The 17,123-nt window shown below is 29.9% G+C and overlaps 2 long non-coding RNA genes across 2 annotated transcripts; both read left to right on the top strand.

Moving 5' to 3' along the window:
* Positions 1-5,277: 5,277 nt before the first annotated feature.
* LOC134691006 (uncharacterized) lies at positions 5,278-6,717 on the top strand. The gene is made up of 3 exons (XR_010102077.1): positions 5,278-5,347; positions 5,653-5,714; positions 6,614-6,717. It is a non-coding gene; the product is annotated as an uncharacterized LOC134691006 (long non-coding RNA).
* A 3,880-nt stretch (positions 6,718-10,597) lies between these two features.
* On the top strand, positions 10,598-15,646 carry LOC134691005 (uncharacterized). Its single transcript, XR_010102076.1, has 5 exons — positions 10,598-10,978; positions 11,022-11,631; positions 12,359-12,428; positions 12,758-12,816; positions 13,923-15,646. It is a non-coding gene; the product is annotated as an uncharacterized LOC134691005 (long non-coding RNA).
* Positions 15,647-17,123: the final 1,477 nt, after the last annotated feature.

The following is a 17,123-nucleotide window of genomic DNA, read 5'->3' as shown; positions in this document are numbered from 1 at the left end:
TCAGAGCGCTGCGTTTCTTATCTATTACTAACATAGTTTCTCTTTAGAGTAGCTTGCAGTTGCTAGGGTCTGGTTGTTTCTTTTGTTTTTTCATTGGTTCTTTGAATGGTGTCATGGTTTTCAAGTGTTCAGGATATGGTGTTCTGCTTTTGAGGGAATCTTTATATGTAATTCTGAAATGAAAATATTTGATATTTGTTTGGTAGTTTAAGTATTAAAAAAATTATAATTTTGAGCTTAAATCTGTAAAAAAGTTTTATAATTTTCGAAACAATGTCAAAAACAAAGGTCTTTAATCAAATTCTAAATTATTTTTGACATATTATGATGTATTGGAAACCAAAATATTAAAAATATATTTGTATCTTAGATTGAATTCAAATACCTTATTGTGAAAAATTACCCAAAATGTTATATACTTAAGCGTCATCAAAATTATTTCAGGGTATCTGTTTCTTAAAAGCACTGATTGCTAACAAGATAATGGTGAAGTAAAAGTAACATTTCAAAATTATAATCTACCTTTTAAATTAAATTCACTTAATGCTTTGACCAAGTGGGAAGAACAAGTATTTAAATCATTTCAAATACCCCCCTTAAACCTTCATTCTTATTTATCTGAAACTATCATCATTTCCCAGAGTTATTTAGATAAAAATCCATAGTATTAAACAGAAGTATCTAATTATTTTGCTTCAAATATATCATTCTTGGGTTCATTTTTAACTCTAACCCCCAATAATATGCTTTCATTCAGACATTTTACAAATTCTCCATACAAATCCCCCAAAAAATAATTTTGTGAAAACCTAAAATTTGTCATTCACATGAATAATAATAATAAAAAAAACTGTCAATAATAAGGAATCCACAGTATTCACATTTTGCTTGAAAAATATTTGTAATCAAGTTTCATCAATTAGCCTCGAATGTTGTATTTAAGCGAAATAGTTGTTTGTTTCTTTGCTTTGTCTTTACACAGCTGAAAACTTTTACTTTCAAGCAAGGGAGATAACTTGTTTCAAATTTAATTTAATTAAGAAATTTCTAAAAATGACAATTTGTCCATTCGGCATCATATTTTTCTAAAATCAGTGTAATTCTTAAAAATGTTTGGTATAACTATTTGGTTTATAATTATCAGTACATAATTAACAACTATTTTTAATTTTAACTTTTTCGTCACATTTAACAATTACTCATCATGACAAGATTTTGACATTTCTTTTCGAAATTCCCCTTATATTTCTTTTAAAAATTGCATACAATATTCACTTTAAACATATTATAATTGTTAATGTTTGTGTCATTTTGGTCTTTAGTGGATAGTGGATAGTTGTCTCATTGGCAATCATACCTCATCTACTTTTTTATAACTAAGCAGGTTCAAATTAGATCATGTACCATACTTTAGGGGCAGTGGTAGATTCAGAGGGTGGGAGTTCTGGAGAGGTTGGATCCTCCTTTTGTCGAGCCTTTGACTTAAGTTGAAAAAGTGACACATAGCGATCCTACATTCCGTCATTGGCATCGTCCACAAATATTCACTCTGTGGTTAACGTTTTTAAAATTTTAATAGCTTTCTTAAACTATCCTGGATTTATACCAAACTTGGACAGAAGTTTGTAAATGATCATAAGATAGTATAGAGAACTAAATATTGTAAAAATAAAATTCCATTTCTTCGTATTTTACTTGTAACTGGACTTAGTTTTTCTCCTGGGAAATATTACATTCACTCTGTGGTTAAAGTTTTAAAAACTTTGATAACTTTCTTAAACTCTCCTGGATTTGTACCAAGCTTGGACCAAAGCTTGTTTATGATGATAAGATAGTACATGTACCCAGAAGTAAATTTTGTAAAAATAAAATTCCATTTTTCTGTATTTTTCACTTATAACTGACTTAGTTTTTCTTCAAGTTAACATAACATTCAGTCTGCTGTTAAAGTTTTTAAAATATTTATTAAATTCATAAACTATTCTGGATATTTACCAAACTTTGACAGAACTAGGACATGCTTCTTTTAATCAAAAGATAATAAAAAAAATTAAGGGATTGCTAAAGTGAATTTGATAAGATAGCCATATTTCGGATCCTATGGCACCTTCATCAGGGGAACTGCAGAATCCTGTAATGATAATTTGCATTTCACAATATCACCATCAGGATAAATTATAAATAGGAGAGTGAAGGTAGATGCGAAAATAAACTAGATCAAGAATGTTAAATAAAATATGTTTTTGTATATTTGGACGACATTTGACTTGCAATTATGTACCATTTACTAGGCTGGATATAGTACAGACTTGCATACCGTACCATTTCGACACTGGAAGCAGTACGTTTGTCTGAGCGAAGCCAATTGGAAGCATGTACCTCTTAGTGAAGCTAATTGGGAGCACATACCCTCTGTCTTGTTGCGAAGCTGATTTGAAGCAGTACATATATACCTCTGTCTGCTAAAGCTTATTAGAAGCAGTACCCCTGGCAGCGCGGTCCCAATTAGAGGCATGTAACTCTGAGGGAAGCCAATTGGAAGCATGTACCTCTGCAAAATTTGATTAAACACTATTCAACAAATTTTATTTAACATTCTTTTTAAACCATTAATACTTTTTGTCGAGCCTTCAACTTTAATTGAAAAAAACATGAGACTTAGCCATCCTACATTCTGTCAGCAGCGTCATCATTGGCGATCACAAAAATTCACTCTTTAGTTTTAAGTTTTTTTGAAATTTTTATAACTTTCTAAAACTATTCTGGATTTCTAAAACTTCCACCGAAGCTTGTATATAATCATAAGATAGTACCCAGAAGTAAATTTTGTAAATGAAACAAATTAATTTTTCCATATTCTACTTATAAATGCCAGGATACAATACATTCACTAAAGTTTTTAAAATTTTATTAACTTTCTTCAAATATTCTGGATTTGTAACAAACTTAGACAGAAGCTTGTTTATGATCAAAAGCTAGTATCTAGACAAAAAATAGTTAAAACTTGTTTCCTGTTTTTCCGTATTTTGCTTATTAATGGACTTAGTTTAACCTTATATTCTGAAGTTAAAGTTTTTAAAACAATTATTAGATTCATAAACTATTCTGGATTTTTACCAAACTTGGACAGAAGCTTCTTACAATCAAATGAAAGTCTGAGAGGAATATTTTTATTGATATTCCCCCCCCCCCCCCCCCCCTCATTTTTGTTGAGCCTGGGATTAACAGCAAAAAAAAGCGAGACACTGGGATCTGCAGAACCTGTACAAATTTTTTGGTTGCAATTAAATGAGAACAGAACCTAGTTTGAACCCTGCCTTTTATCCTGGGTGGGAGCCCCATCTCTTTAAAAATGGCTGGAACCACCCCTGGGGGAGAATAATTGCTTTTTTATCATTTGAAGATGGAAAAAACTATTTACGTTATTACATGGGATTTGTTTCCAAATGGCAGAAAAGAGGTGTTTCCTGTCTTGTGTTGACAGGAGCTAGTTCTGACTGTTATCCTCCATTTAAGGAACCAGTCATTCCCAAAGTTTACCTTGTGTCAGTCCATCTCTATTAATGTCAAGATATCAGTGATTTCTCTTCTCTTAAGTTTTTTGGAAGCATTCTTATGAAAAACAAATTTTGACATCACCGATTAATATGGTTCATGTATCAAACTTAATTTGGGAACAAAAATGTTACTTTTGAATTGTAAATTTTGAAACTATTTCCTTTCAACTATTCTAGTTTAAATATTTTATTACATGGAAGTTGAATTTGGACAATTATTTTTTAATTTAAAGAAACAGGATTTTTTGAGTTTACAATATTTCATCCTAAATTTTATCCTAAATGTAAAGATTTCTTACAACATACCACTATTTTGTATTATATTTGTATTTTATATTATCAGCATTTCTTTTACCATTGAAACTTCAAAGGAAGATTGCACTCACGTTGAAGTTGTGTTATTCCTAGTATGAAACTGGTTGAGAAATTTCCCCCCATTTTCCCGAAATTTGTGAAATTTTATTAAAATTTACAGACAGTACTCGTTTGTGTAATCAACTCCTGCAGTTATAATTTTTTCTATTCTTGAATTAGGAGATTTTTATTTAAACCTTTGTAAGAATGTAACAATTTTTGTTTAGAACTCACATGATGAGCATGCAAATTGATTAAGGTTAATCGTCATCACAAATGTTTGACCTTTTATATTTCCATATATTTAAATTTCAGTAAAGACCATTCTCCTTTGTTGATGGAAAATATGAACTTGCACAACTGAGCTACTTAAGGCTATGATCAATTTTTGTAGAATTATTTTCATACTTATGATGTGTGTGAAGAGAAACTTAAAACAAGGGAAATTTTATTAAACTATGCTCCAAAATATTAAAAAAATGTTTGTGATTTATAGGTGTTAGCCAATAAATATTCTGTTCTTTTTTTATAACCTCTTTTTTTAGGTATTTACATATCAGATGTCTGCTAACTAATATAAGAGCAATAATTTGAGCTATGTAAATAAAAAAAATGTAAACATAGTTCTAAATAAAAATGGAAAGAGAAATTGTGGGTATTTAAAAACAAACATTTGGTCAATTTTCAAAATTCAAGTTACATGTATAAAAGCACATCTGATATTTTTACTGTTTAAAATGTATGAGTTCAAACAATTATTTTTTATATTGAGAATTACTTCCATGCTGCCATGAATGTAAAAAGAAAATATTGTGAGATGCTTTGGAACATTCTTTGGACAATTGTATATTGGATTATATACAACGGAAAGGACATTGGAATATTAAAATGGATTCAGTGAACTAGTTATCACAAAGAATTATGTTGAAAAGCATGAAAAGTAGCCATGGCAGCAGCTCCAAGTAAGATGGTTACATAAATCTTCAACCAAGTCTGAGGCTTCACCAAGAAAATAAGAAGGCAAGTTTAATTAAGCCAAACATTTTCTATACAATCAGTAATTTGATAAAAATTGTATATTAAGGGCATATGATAGAGTTGATGTTGCTAATGTAAAATGTTATTTTTGCCATTCAATGGGAGATAACTCATAATTTACCTTTAGAAACAATGGAATATATTTAAATTATTATTTTTGTGGAGTTGAAAATTCAATCAATAAACTTAAGACTTACTGTTTTTGATTTTAATCTTTTATATTGATTTTACAGTTATTTATGTTATAGTAAGAAATTGGAATAATGTTTGGTAAATGTCAGGGAAATCGAAATATAAAGTATATAAATTGTAAATTTTCATATATTTCAGGGTTTTTTTGTGAGATTTTTTCATGGTGTGGGAATAAGACTTGGAGGTCTAATACAGCTAGTATATAGGTAGGTGCCAGTATACAGTTTCGAATAGAATAAATGTTTTATAAATATTCTTTTTAAATTTTATGTGGTTCAGGCTTGAAAGTTTGTAAGAGTTTGGTTTCTAGTTTACGCATTTTTTTTTTATCAGTACAAACATAACGTAATTTTGAATATCGAACCTAATTATTTAGTTTGTTGGATTGCTATCTAGTTAATATATGTTCTCAGCCTCTATTACACATATATAACCTATTTCTTTATAATTTCATATGGTAACAGTGATCTTTTGAAACCATTCTGGTAAGACTTAACACTTTATATTTCAGATTAGCATCAGCTTGTCTGTAAGGATTGAGGCTGAGAATGGCCATTGGAGCTGACTAATATGGTAAGAACCAATACATAAATTAATGAGTCATTTAGCCAAGAACATGTAAATACCCTAGAATGTTATGCAAAGAAGTATTATATTTTAATTATGCAGATCTTGAGACGTAGTAAACTTTAATTTTTCTTGAACTATAACTGTGATATAATCTAAAGGGAGGTATCAAGATAAATAAAGGAAATAAAAAAATTATTCAGTTACTTAGAAAATCTTACTATCTGTAAGTTTTCTAAAATTGTTCCCGTATATACATTGTATAATGAATGGGATGTGGACCATCATGTGGTATGATTGCCACTGAAACAACTATCTCCCAGAGACCAAATGATATGTAAGCAACAAATGGTCACTATGGCCTTCAACAATGAGCCAAACATATACCTTACAGTTAACTTTAAAAGTTAGAAACATGGCAAAATGTGAAACAATTCAAACAAGAAAACCAACAGCTTGATTTATAATGAAACCATGAAATAATAACAATTATCGCTATTTTGTGCATTTTTCCTTTGATCTTTTTTGTGATAATTTTCATATCATGCTTCTCGCTTGAGATGGAAAAATTATCGCTAGAAACTAAGGAGACCACGTGGCGTTGCTAACAAAATTGACATTGAAATTGACAAGGTCGTCATAGGTAAAATAGCGATAAACAGATTATCAGTGGTCATCTCAACGATAATCTATAAATACGTCGAACAACAACCAACTACTTGTCATCCCTTGTTTGCTACTGAAGACTGGTTGTTTGTAAATTCAGTCTACAGAATCACTTCAAAGCAAAGTAAAAGCAATGTTCTATTGTTCTATGCATCATAAGTGCATTTATTAACTAGTTACTTTTTCCTTTGCATTGAATATTGTTCTGAAAGATATTAGAATGTATATTTCTTTTTCAGGTGACTTCAACTGTGGCTGCAGGAAATTATTGTGCAATACAACTGAAACCAAAAAGAATGTAATTCAGACTATTTTTGTGTATGTTTTAAAGAATGTAATTCAGACTATTTTTGTGTATGTTTTAAAGAATGTAATTCAGACTATTTTTGTGTATGTTTTAAAAAATGTAATTCAGACTATTTTTGTGTATGTTTTAAAGAATGTAATTCAGACTATTTTTGTGTATGTTTTAAAAAATGTTCATATTTTTTTACCAAAAAAAAAATTTAAAAATTGTAAAGATTCTCCATTTTCAACAAAGCTGGAAGTTGTTGGCTAAATTGATACTTCATAATTTTCCGATTTTACTTTTAGACCTACTCTTGATATCTTAATTATGGTCAATGTGTTATCAAACATTTCCAGAAGGTTAAAAATGGAGAATCTAAAAAAAAAAAGAAAAATAATGTTATTTTGTTAAAATGTACATTTTGGTTTTCTGATTTGTTGGATGTATCTCTTTTTCTTCATTAGTTTGTTATTTTTTGCAGTGTTTTAGCTATAAAAAAGATTATTTCACAAGAAGCATAGAAAAAAACACATCTTGGTGAGAAAAGATTAATTCAGATTTTTAGTGTTAAATGCCACAATAAGCAAGATTTGTTATATATCTTGGTGTCCATTTTTTCAATTGGTTGAGAAAATCGGAGTAATGGAAGTGAACCACCTAGGTGAACAATGATGTACTAAATATTTTTGTTAATTATTTAAATAATTTATATCAAATTATTTATTATTTATTATAGCTATACCATCTTGTATTTTTGTTAGATATAGCAATGATGTGGAGTCTAAACAGGTGAAATTTTTAGCAAAGGGAGGTAATAAATTATTCCACTGTTTAACTCCTCATTCTTTTAAATTTATTATTTTACTTAAATATTCATATGTATAAGTTTTTTGTTTAATATCAGATGTATACTAGCTAACAATGACTATTATTTAGAGTTCTGTAAATAAAAAAAAATGTAAACAGAGCTCCAGATAATAGATTTAAGGGTGGGAGAAATTATGGGACACTATCGGTAGAATTGGATTTGGTGAAATTTTCAAGATACATGATTAATTGAGAGTGCATCTGATATTTTTTTTATTTATTTCTATAAATAATGGACCAAAAACGAAAAGATTGCAATTAAGATAATGATGACAGCCACTCTGGCAGCCAGGAGAGCAGCTCTAAGGAAGATGGTCAATAAAATTTTCAACCAAGTCTGAGGCTTTACCATGAAATTGAGAAGGCAAGTTTATTGAAGTCAAACAATTTCTATACATTTTCTAGAAATATTTGTTAAATGTACATATTCATCCTTATTTTCTGCATGAAAAACATCTTTCAATAATTTATTTACCAGTTTAATATTTTGGGATACCATTGTCAAGGGGTACAATCAAAATCACGTGATGGATATACACACACCGGAAGTAACAGTCGAGCAGACCGCTTGAAAGGTAAGTAGTCGTATTTACTTGTTTATATCAATAAAATTTAATAAATAAGGTAGTGCACAGAATGTCGGATACTATCTAGTTTTGAAATACACAATTATCATTGCTGGAAATCGTGCAGTTAATGCTAACACTTCGACACAAAAATTCGTTGAAAATTTGGAACTGTGTCGAAGTGTTTTCAATAACTGCACGCTTTCTAGCAAAAACAATTGTGTATTTTAAAACTACATACTATCCGACATTCGGTGTGCCAACTTATTAATCAAAATTTAATTGATATAAACAAGAAAATGCAACTACTAACCTTTCAAGCGGCGAGTTCGACTGTAACTTCCGGTGTGTGTATATCCATCACGTAATTTTGATTGTACCCCTTGATTGTACATTAACAAGAATTTCTATTACAATTGCAGGAGTAAATTCTAAGATAGGAATTAACTTTCAAGGGGAGACTAGCACAATTAACAGCAAGATTTGTTCATTCAATGGGAGACAACTCATTTTCATTATTCAAATTAGTTGAGTGCAGAATTCAAATCATAAACCTTGACTACTTTTGTTTGTTTTTCAATCTTTACAAAATATGTGGATTTTATACTATTGGTACTTGAAGTAAGAAATCAGAAAAATGTGTAAATCAATCTTTAGGTTGACATAGAAATTGGTTTGTAAAATTAATAAATGTGTTAAGTTCTTTTTAGGTACTTTCTGTGGCATATTTTCATGGTGTGGGAATAAGACTTGGTGGTCAAATACAGCTAATATGTAGGTAGGTACGAGTATTGTTAATCCTGTTTAAAAAAAAATAATCTATAAATAAGATTATTTTAAAATGAATACTGACTTTTCTAGGGTTAAAGGTTTATAAGAGTTTGGTCAACAGTATATACTCTTTATTTTATCAGTATCATATGACAATGGTCTCTTGGCAAAGTATGGCCTTATAATAGATTTTAAATTTCAACTTTTATCATAGAATATCAAAGGGGCCCCAATTTGGATCTTAAATGGATATATTTCAAGAAACTTAATGTGACTTAAAATAAATCGCTTCTTTATAATACATTGTAGTCTCCATAATTAGCTATATTGGGAGATATTATCAAAATGCTATAATTTTGTGAATTTTCATACCTAAAAGCTTAAAGAATACCTTTGATCCAAAATGTTTCGTAACTTATAGGAACCAAGGGTAATACATGTATTTAAATAAAAAGACATAAACTATTACTGGATATGCTAAAAACTGTTCTGAATTGTGAAAAATTGGACCTTAATTGGCGCTTTTGCGAATACACCAGAATTGCATAATCTAGATGTCATAACTTAATAGTTTATAGTGTCAGATGCCAAAATGAAGTGTTTATTTTGTATCAATAATGATACCAGAACAATATATATGTTAAATTTGTAGTATTTGGGCTTGATTTAAAAAAAAATAAAAAATCTTAGGGCCAACTTAACCCTTTTAAGCCTACTCCTTTTAGAATTGAATTGTGTTGTTGGATTGATGTCTAACCAATGTTGTCAAAACCTATCGCATATATAACCCATTTTATATATCATAGATACAGTATTTCAGAAGTTATCCTTTAAAACAATTTTGTATTTTATATTTCAAGTTAGCACCACAGCTTGTCTGCAAGGATTGAAGCTGGGAAACGGCCATTGGAGCTGAATTTTATGGTAAGAAACTAAAATATTGATTAATGAACTTTTAAATTCACCATGTATTTTTTTATGAACACATGTATTTTGAAATATTTTCCAAATTAATAGTTTTAATTATACTGGTAATCTGGATTGGGTATTTAAGAATAAAGAGATGTTATAAGATTGCCAACTACTCAACTATCAATAAGAGAAGCAAATTACAATCACTGTAGGACCTTCAGCAATGAGCAAAACCTATATGAATGTAAATAATGCAACTGGTTGAATATCACAATAGGAACTTGTATTTATAAATCTAATCTCTAATGCAAAACTTTGAGGCCAGATTTTTCTGAAATCTTGGGATTATTTATCTTGCATATTTGTCCATTTGTTGAAAAATCACAAGAATAGCATGCAATAATTTCTGGTTTTACAGTACCAGTTTTAAAGGCCCTGCCTGAACATAACAAAATGTGAAACAGTTTCAAACTAGAAAACCAATGCATTAATTCATACAACTAATAAAGGAAAATAAACATGATGCACATCAACCATTGATTTTATCATCCTTTTTTGCTAATAATTGTATAAATCGGTATATCGGTTTGATCTTGTTTTGACAAATATGTTTAAGAATGTTTATTTCTATTTCAGGAAGCTGTGGCTGCAGCAATGATTATGTGATAAAACTGAAGAATGTTATTCAAATTTTTTTTGTATATATTTCAAAAAATGTAATTTTTTATTTAAAAAAAAAAAAAAAAAAAAAAAAGGTGTAAAGATTCTCCATTTTCAATTAGATTGGAAGCTTGTATTTACAATTGTTAGATCTTCGTTATTCCCCCACCCCCTGTATCTCTATTTCATTTTTACTTTGAAAATGAAATGGAACAGACAAATTTTACTTGTCAACTTAATAATGGTCTGTCTAGTCAAAAGGCCTCCAGTTGGTTTAGAATGGAGAATCTAAAAAAAAAATATGTAAAGTGTTTTTTTTTAGTTTCCTGAATTTTTATATACATTTTGTTATTGCTCCCTTTCAATTTTTATAAATTCCAGATTTTAAGTTTTGGATTTATGGGGCTTTATTCATAAAAAAGGGGGATTTTTCACACCTGGACAATAACTCAAAAAGGCTTTCACCAATGTCCATGAAACTTTGGTGAATTGTTTATATCTATTGACATAAGCTCCCTTTCCCTTTTTATTAATTTTAGGTTTTACGTTTTCTTAAGTAATGAATTTTTATACTTAAAAAAGGGGGATTTTATGCAGTTTTGGTGAAACTTAAAAGAGCAACGGCCGTATCATGTGCTAAAGCGCATCCCTTTATTGAAATGTGTTGTTGTTTTTACATATTATTTCTTTATTTTAATTATACAAATTTTGTATTGTTAAATATTTAAAGGGTGTGGAGTCTCAACAGGGTGAAATTTTCAGGACACAAGGGAGGTAATTCCTTTGTTATACTCATTATACTTGAAATTTCCTGAGTGTTTATATGGAATATAACTTTTTTAATTAAAATATTCACTTTTGTACACATTTTCTTTAAATATCAGATGTATACTTGCTAAAATTACTTTTATTTAGAGTTCTGTAAATAAAAAAAAATGTAAGCAGAGCTCTAGCTATAGATAATAGATTTGGAGGGTGGGAGAAATTGTGGGTAACTACAATTGATTAGGTGAAATTTCAAAAGACTTAAAAAGTGCATCTGATATTTATTTTTACCTAATGTTATTTCTGAAAGCAAATGGACAATAAGATGAGGACATAAACCACCTTCAAGGTTAGGATAGCAGCTCTGAAGGAAGATGGTCAATTAAATCTTCAACCCAGTCTGAGGCCTTACCATGAAAAATATGTGGTGAGTTGAAATATTCCACAAAACTAATGATCATATTATTATAGGCATTTTAAATTATTTGTTTATAATGAGTATGATTTTGAGGACATCTACATCAATGCTGAACAATTTTATAACACATTAAAAAGAAGATGTGGTATGATTGCCATTGAGACAACTATCCACAAAAGACCAAAATGACACAGACATTAACAAATATAGGTCACTGTACAGCCTTCAACAATGAGCAAAGCCCATACTGCATAGTCAACTATAAAAGGTTCTGATAAGACAATGTAAAACAATTCAAACAAGAAAACTAACGGCCTTATTTATGTAAAAAAAAATGAACGAAAAACAAATATGTAACACATAAACAAACGACAACCACTGAATTACAGGCTCCTGACTTGGGACAAGCATGTACATAAATAATGTGGCGGGGTTAAACATGTTAGCAGGATCCCAACCCTCCCCCTAACCTGGGACAGTGGTATAACAGTACAACATAAGAACGAACTATAAAAATCAGTTGAAAAAGGCTCAACTCATCAGATGCACAAAAATACAAATGGATGTGAACAACAACTTGTATTCAATTGAATTGTTTTGTACCTTAGGTATCAAGTTAACATACAGAAAATGATAGTATAAGACAAATTCATAAGAAATGTGACAAGGCATAATTTTGTTACACTTTTAAAAAAAATCTTATGGACAATTTAATCTTAAAAACATTTTTTTCCAGGTTGTTGAAATTACAATGTTTTCATGGTGTGGGGAGTAAGACTTGAATATCTGATATTGTTAACATGATGGTAGGTATACAAGCTTTTAGTTTTTTTCATAATTTAATAGTAATTGATATCAATTGTTTTTTAAAGGTTTGAAATACTATACTATATGATAAAGTACAAGTTTATTTTTGTATTGCAAACTTAATAGAATTGAAAATAGCAATCGAGAATGAGTTGGAGAGATAAAAAAAACATACAAAGAGCAGAAAACATAACCATTAGTTTGATTTTGAATACCAATTATTTTCTCACAGAATTTTGTATGTTATTCGAGAACTTTTACTCAATTATTATGATCTATATATATTTTTTAAAGTTGCGAATAACTGACCTTGAACTTTGTTTTACAGGTTAGCATCACAAGTTTCCTTTGGGTAACTTGCTTGAGGAGTAAAGAGAGCTGTTTAAGGTGAGAATTTATTAATCAACAAACAATTTAAATTTTAAGTATACATGTATCTATGCCCCTAGATATCTATGTATCCATTTTTACTGATTTTTTGTCCCTTTCCTGAACAAGAAATATGAAGGGGATATAACCTGATATCAAGTAAAAAAATAGCTTTTATAAAAAGATGCATAATAACTGCCTTACATTCAGTGGTTCATATATTCGTTTCAACTTTCAAAAGAATTTTATTCCTACATTTTTAACATAAATTTTGTGTGGAGTAAGTGTCAACTAAACAACAAATAACATACCGTATTCAATTATTTTAACTTTTTGTTTAGTGCATTTATCAGCAGCTTCTGCATTCATCATGTTGAATATTTCAAATAATTACTCATGGAAAATTGATGTTAAGGTGGTACCCAACACTTTCACTAAAATTAATTTGGCTCGTTTATATTTTCATAAAATTTTGACAAAGTATTACTTTTGACCCTTTGACAAAAATATAAAAATTTCAAAAACATTGAACGAACTATTTTATCAGATAAATTACACTGATTATATAGCAGTCTTACAAACACTACTTTTGATCATTAAAAAGCTTAATCCTCCCTAAATAACACGACGTAATTAAAACGTTTAGCTGATTTTACAGAGTTATCTCCCTGTAGTGTAAGGTACCACCTTAAGTCTCAGAAAAGTTTGGAAAGTTTATTTTTGTCTTCAGGAGCCTGTTTCTGGGGTTTTATGTTGATGTGTTACATATTTGTTTTTTGTTCATTTTTTGTACATAAATGAGGCCATTAGTTATCTTGATTGAATTGTTTTACAGATGTCATTTTGGGAATCTTTTATAGTTGACTTGATAATGGTTTATGGGCATTGCTCATTGTCGACGGTCATACAGTCTATAGTTGTTTTGAATTTCTGTATCATTTGGTCTCTTGTGGAGAGTTGTCTCATTGGCAATCATACCACATCTTCTATTTTTTATATTTCACATTCAGTGATATCAGGTTCTTTTTTTATTTGAAAAATTGCACATTAAATGTTATTATATTCCAGAATAATAATTAATTCGAAATCAAACAATAATTAAAACTTGACTTTATTTGTTTCAGTTGAAAGTGTCACCTTTGCTGCCTTGTGTGGTACAATCTTCAGACAATATCCTGCAAACCGTGGCTGAACTGTTACTATCTTTTTTTAGTAGAATCCTTAGACAGTAATCTTGTGGCAGAATGAGTTGTAAACAAATTGTTTTTATTCCTGTATTGAGTTTCAAATTGGATATTTTTTTATTTATATTATTTGTATTCCATTTGCATTCAATTATTGTTTTTTAATTGATGATTCATTAAAACTTAAATTTTGCGGGGTCCTAAAGGACTTTCTTAGAGGGGGCCAGCGCAATTAATTAAACAAAATTTTTCCCGCAACAGGGAGAGGAGACATCCCCATAAATATGCCTTTGAAATGGGGTGTTAAAGAAGATTTGTATTGTTTGTTTGTTTGTCCATCATCAGCTCTCATCCACAGCTTGGTAGATTTTCATTGAAACTTTCAGCTGATTTTCTGTACTAAAGGCAGTATGTTTTTTAATTTATTATAATGAAATTTTGGGTTTTCCCAACCTTTTTGAAGTGAAAACAATGGAACACAGTGTTGGCAGATACTGAAGATTATTTGAAAGTTTAGAGAAAGTCCCATTTAATCTTGATAATTGTGGGTTAAAGTTGTAGATGGATAAACAAACATATCATACACTTACTCACTTTACCTATTTGCGAATCCAGAACTTAACATAAAGGGCCCAACACCAGTCATTTCCTGTACAATCAACCAAATTTTTCCTCCGAAAGGGGTTTTGGGGGGGGGATATTTAATAAAGATTAATATGCTTAGAAATTTGGTGTGAGTAAATAAACTTTACTTTTTATTTTAAAACAGCATGTGATTAAAAATATGAAATGAATTGTTAAACATATCCTTGGTGATCTAATAATTTTTTGCACAGATCAAGATATTTAGTCAGTGGTGGATCCAGCAATTTTCCAGGAATACGGGGGGCACTGACTGCTTCAGCGGGGCCCTGCTCCAGTCATGTTTTAGTGATTCCCTAAATATTAAACCAAATTTTTCCCACTGAAGGGGGCCCTCTGAAAAATCCTCTTCATCCACGTCTCTGCTATTTTGTTTTTTTATAACCCAGTAAATAAGTTGAGTTTGTTCTCAAAAAATAATTTGATTCATGTATTTTTTATTGTAGCATAAACATAGCTTTAATTTCCTTTGTTTAAGAATTGTAATGTTTTTTTAATGTCATTTTTAAAAGTTGGCACTAATTGAGGATTCTGTTGTTTATGGAATTCTTTTATAAGTTTGGTTAGCAATAAAAAGGTTTTTTTTATTAAACAAAGAATAATTACTCTGTTTACAGAATTTAATACATGTATCAAAAATTAGACATGATTTAATTTAATTCATAATGCTTATTTAATTGGAAATTACATTAGGATTATCTCCCCCTAATTAGTATTCAAAACAATATTATAAAAACAACCCGGAAAATAAATAGAATCCTCAGTAATGTCAACATTTATTTTGTATAAATGTAATATTATGCTAATGATACAAAACCCATGATGCAGATCCTTTTCCTCCTTTTTATTGTAGAGATAATTTACAGACGTGTCCAAAATCATATCCCTAGAATCAATTTGTTTTTTGATATTCGTACACACCTAACAAAAGCAGATTGTGTTTGGTTCCATTTGGATATTTTGTATCATTGTGATATATCATAATAATTATAATTGGTAAATAAAATATATTTGAAAAACCAGCCTCATTTCATTTGAATTTGGATAAGTAAATGGGGGAAGAGATTTCTGTGGTCCACGGTATGACACACATGCAGATGATTTATATTTTCATTAGGTGTCGATCATCATCATTCAACTTTTTTAAGAATTTTTTGTGTAATTTCTTTGCTGGTTTGAATAAGACCCAAAATAAACGATGCTTTAAGCACTACCTTACAGAATTGATCATTGTGTTTGCTGATTACCATCATATAGCTACCAATGCTGTTAATAGGTGACTATAATGCTAAAAGGATTTATGTAAAATCATAATTATGCAAACTGTAGAAGAGGCTCGATAGCTCCATATCTGTATGCAGATGCCTCATGGTGTTTCATTATACATTTTACCCTATATTTCAGGTTCAATAAGCAGAGTGTTTTTATGCCCCATCTATGATAGTAGAGGGGCATTATGTTTTCTGGTCTGTTCGTCCGTTCGTCGTACCGTTCGTCCGTCTGTCCCGCTTCAGGTTAAAGTTTTTGGTCAAGGTAGGTTTTTTTTAAGCTGAAGTGCAATCAACATGAAATTTAGTATGTATGTTCCTTATGATATGATCTTTCTAATTTTACAGCCAAATTAGACTTTTGACCCCAATTTCACGGTCCAATTAAAATAGAAAAGGAAAGTGCAAGTTTCAGGTTAAAGTTTTTAGTCGAGGTAGTTTTTGATGAAGTCCAATCAACTTGAAACTTAGTACACAGATTCCCTATGGTATGATCTTTCTAATTTTAATGCCAAAGAAGACTTTTTACCCAATTTCATGTTCCATTGAACATGTAAAATGATAATGCGAGTGGGGGCATCCATGTTGGGTACTTTGAACACATTCTTGTTATGACATGAATTTGACATTTTTTAGGCAGCAACCATTTGATTTTCGGGGGGGGGGCTGGGGCTATGTTTTTTTTTGGAAAAAAAAGTTTGTTTCCAGGTTTTGGTGAAAAAATAATTTGTTTTGGACCATGAGAAAAAAAAATTTTGGTTTCACCCTCAGCTGCCACTATGTAATGCTAAAATTGAAAGAAAAAAAATGTTTTTGGTTTGTCGCTAAAAAAATATATTGTTCTTCGCCAAAGGCGAAAAAAAAAAGTTTGAACAGGAAAAAAAAACCATAGCCCCCCCCCCAGAAAATCAAATGGTTGCAACCTTATGTGTAATATGGCTGACTATATATTTGGTATATTATAAAATTATAAAAAAGGTATACATGTCCTTCATACAAAGATTACATCAGTGGTCTTTGTGTTATTGCGTTGGTCTCAAGTTGGACCCCCTGGCATGTTAAAACCAATGATTTAAAAAATGGCATTTGCTGCTGCTCTATTTGTGGATTGCACAAAGTAGGCTTAATATTCACGAACCTGTCCTGAATATGCATTTAATTGCAACAGGACTTTAAACAGTAATTCATTATTACCATCCTGAGGGAATGCCTAGCCTAAACAAGTCATGGT

Source organism: Mytilus trossulus, chromosome 11 (genome assembly GCF_036588685.1).
Source record: "Mytilus trossulus isolate FHL-02 chromosome 11, PNRI_Mtr1.1.1.hap1, whole genome shotgun sequence".
Classification (NCBI taxonomy): Eukaryota; Metazoa; Mollusca; class Bivalvia; order Mytilida; family Mytilidae; genus Mytilus; species Mytilus trossulus.
Note: the sequence above shows the minus strand (reverse complement) of the source record. Positions and strands in the feature narration are given on the sequence as shown.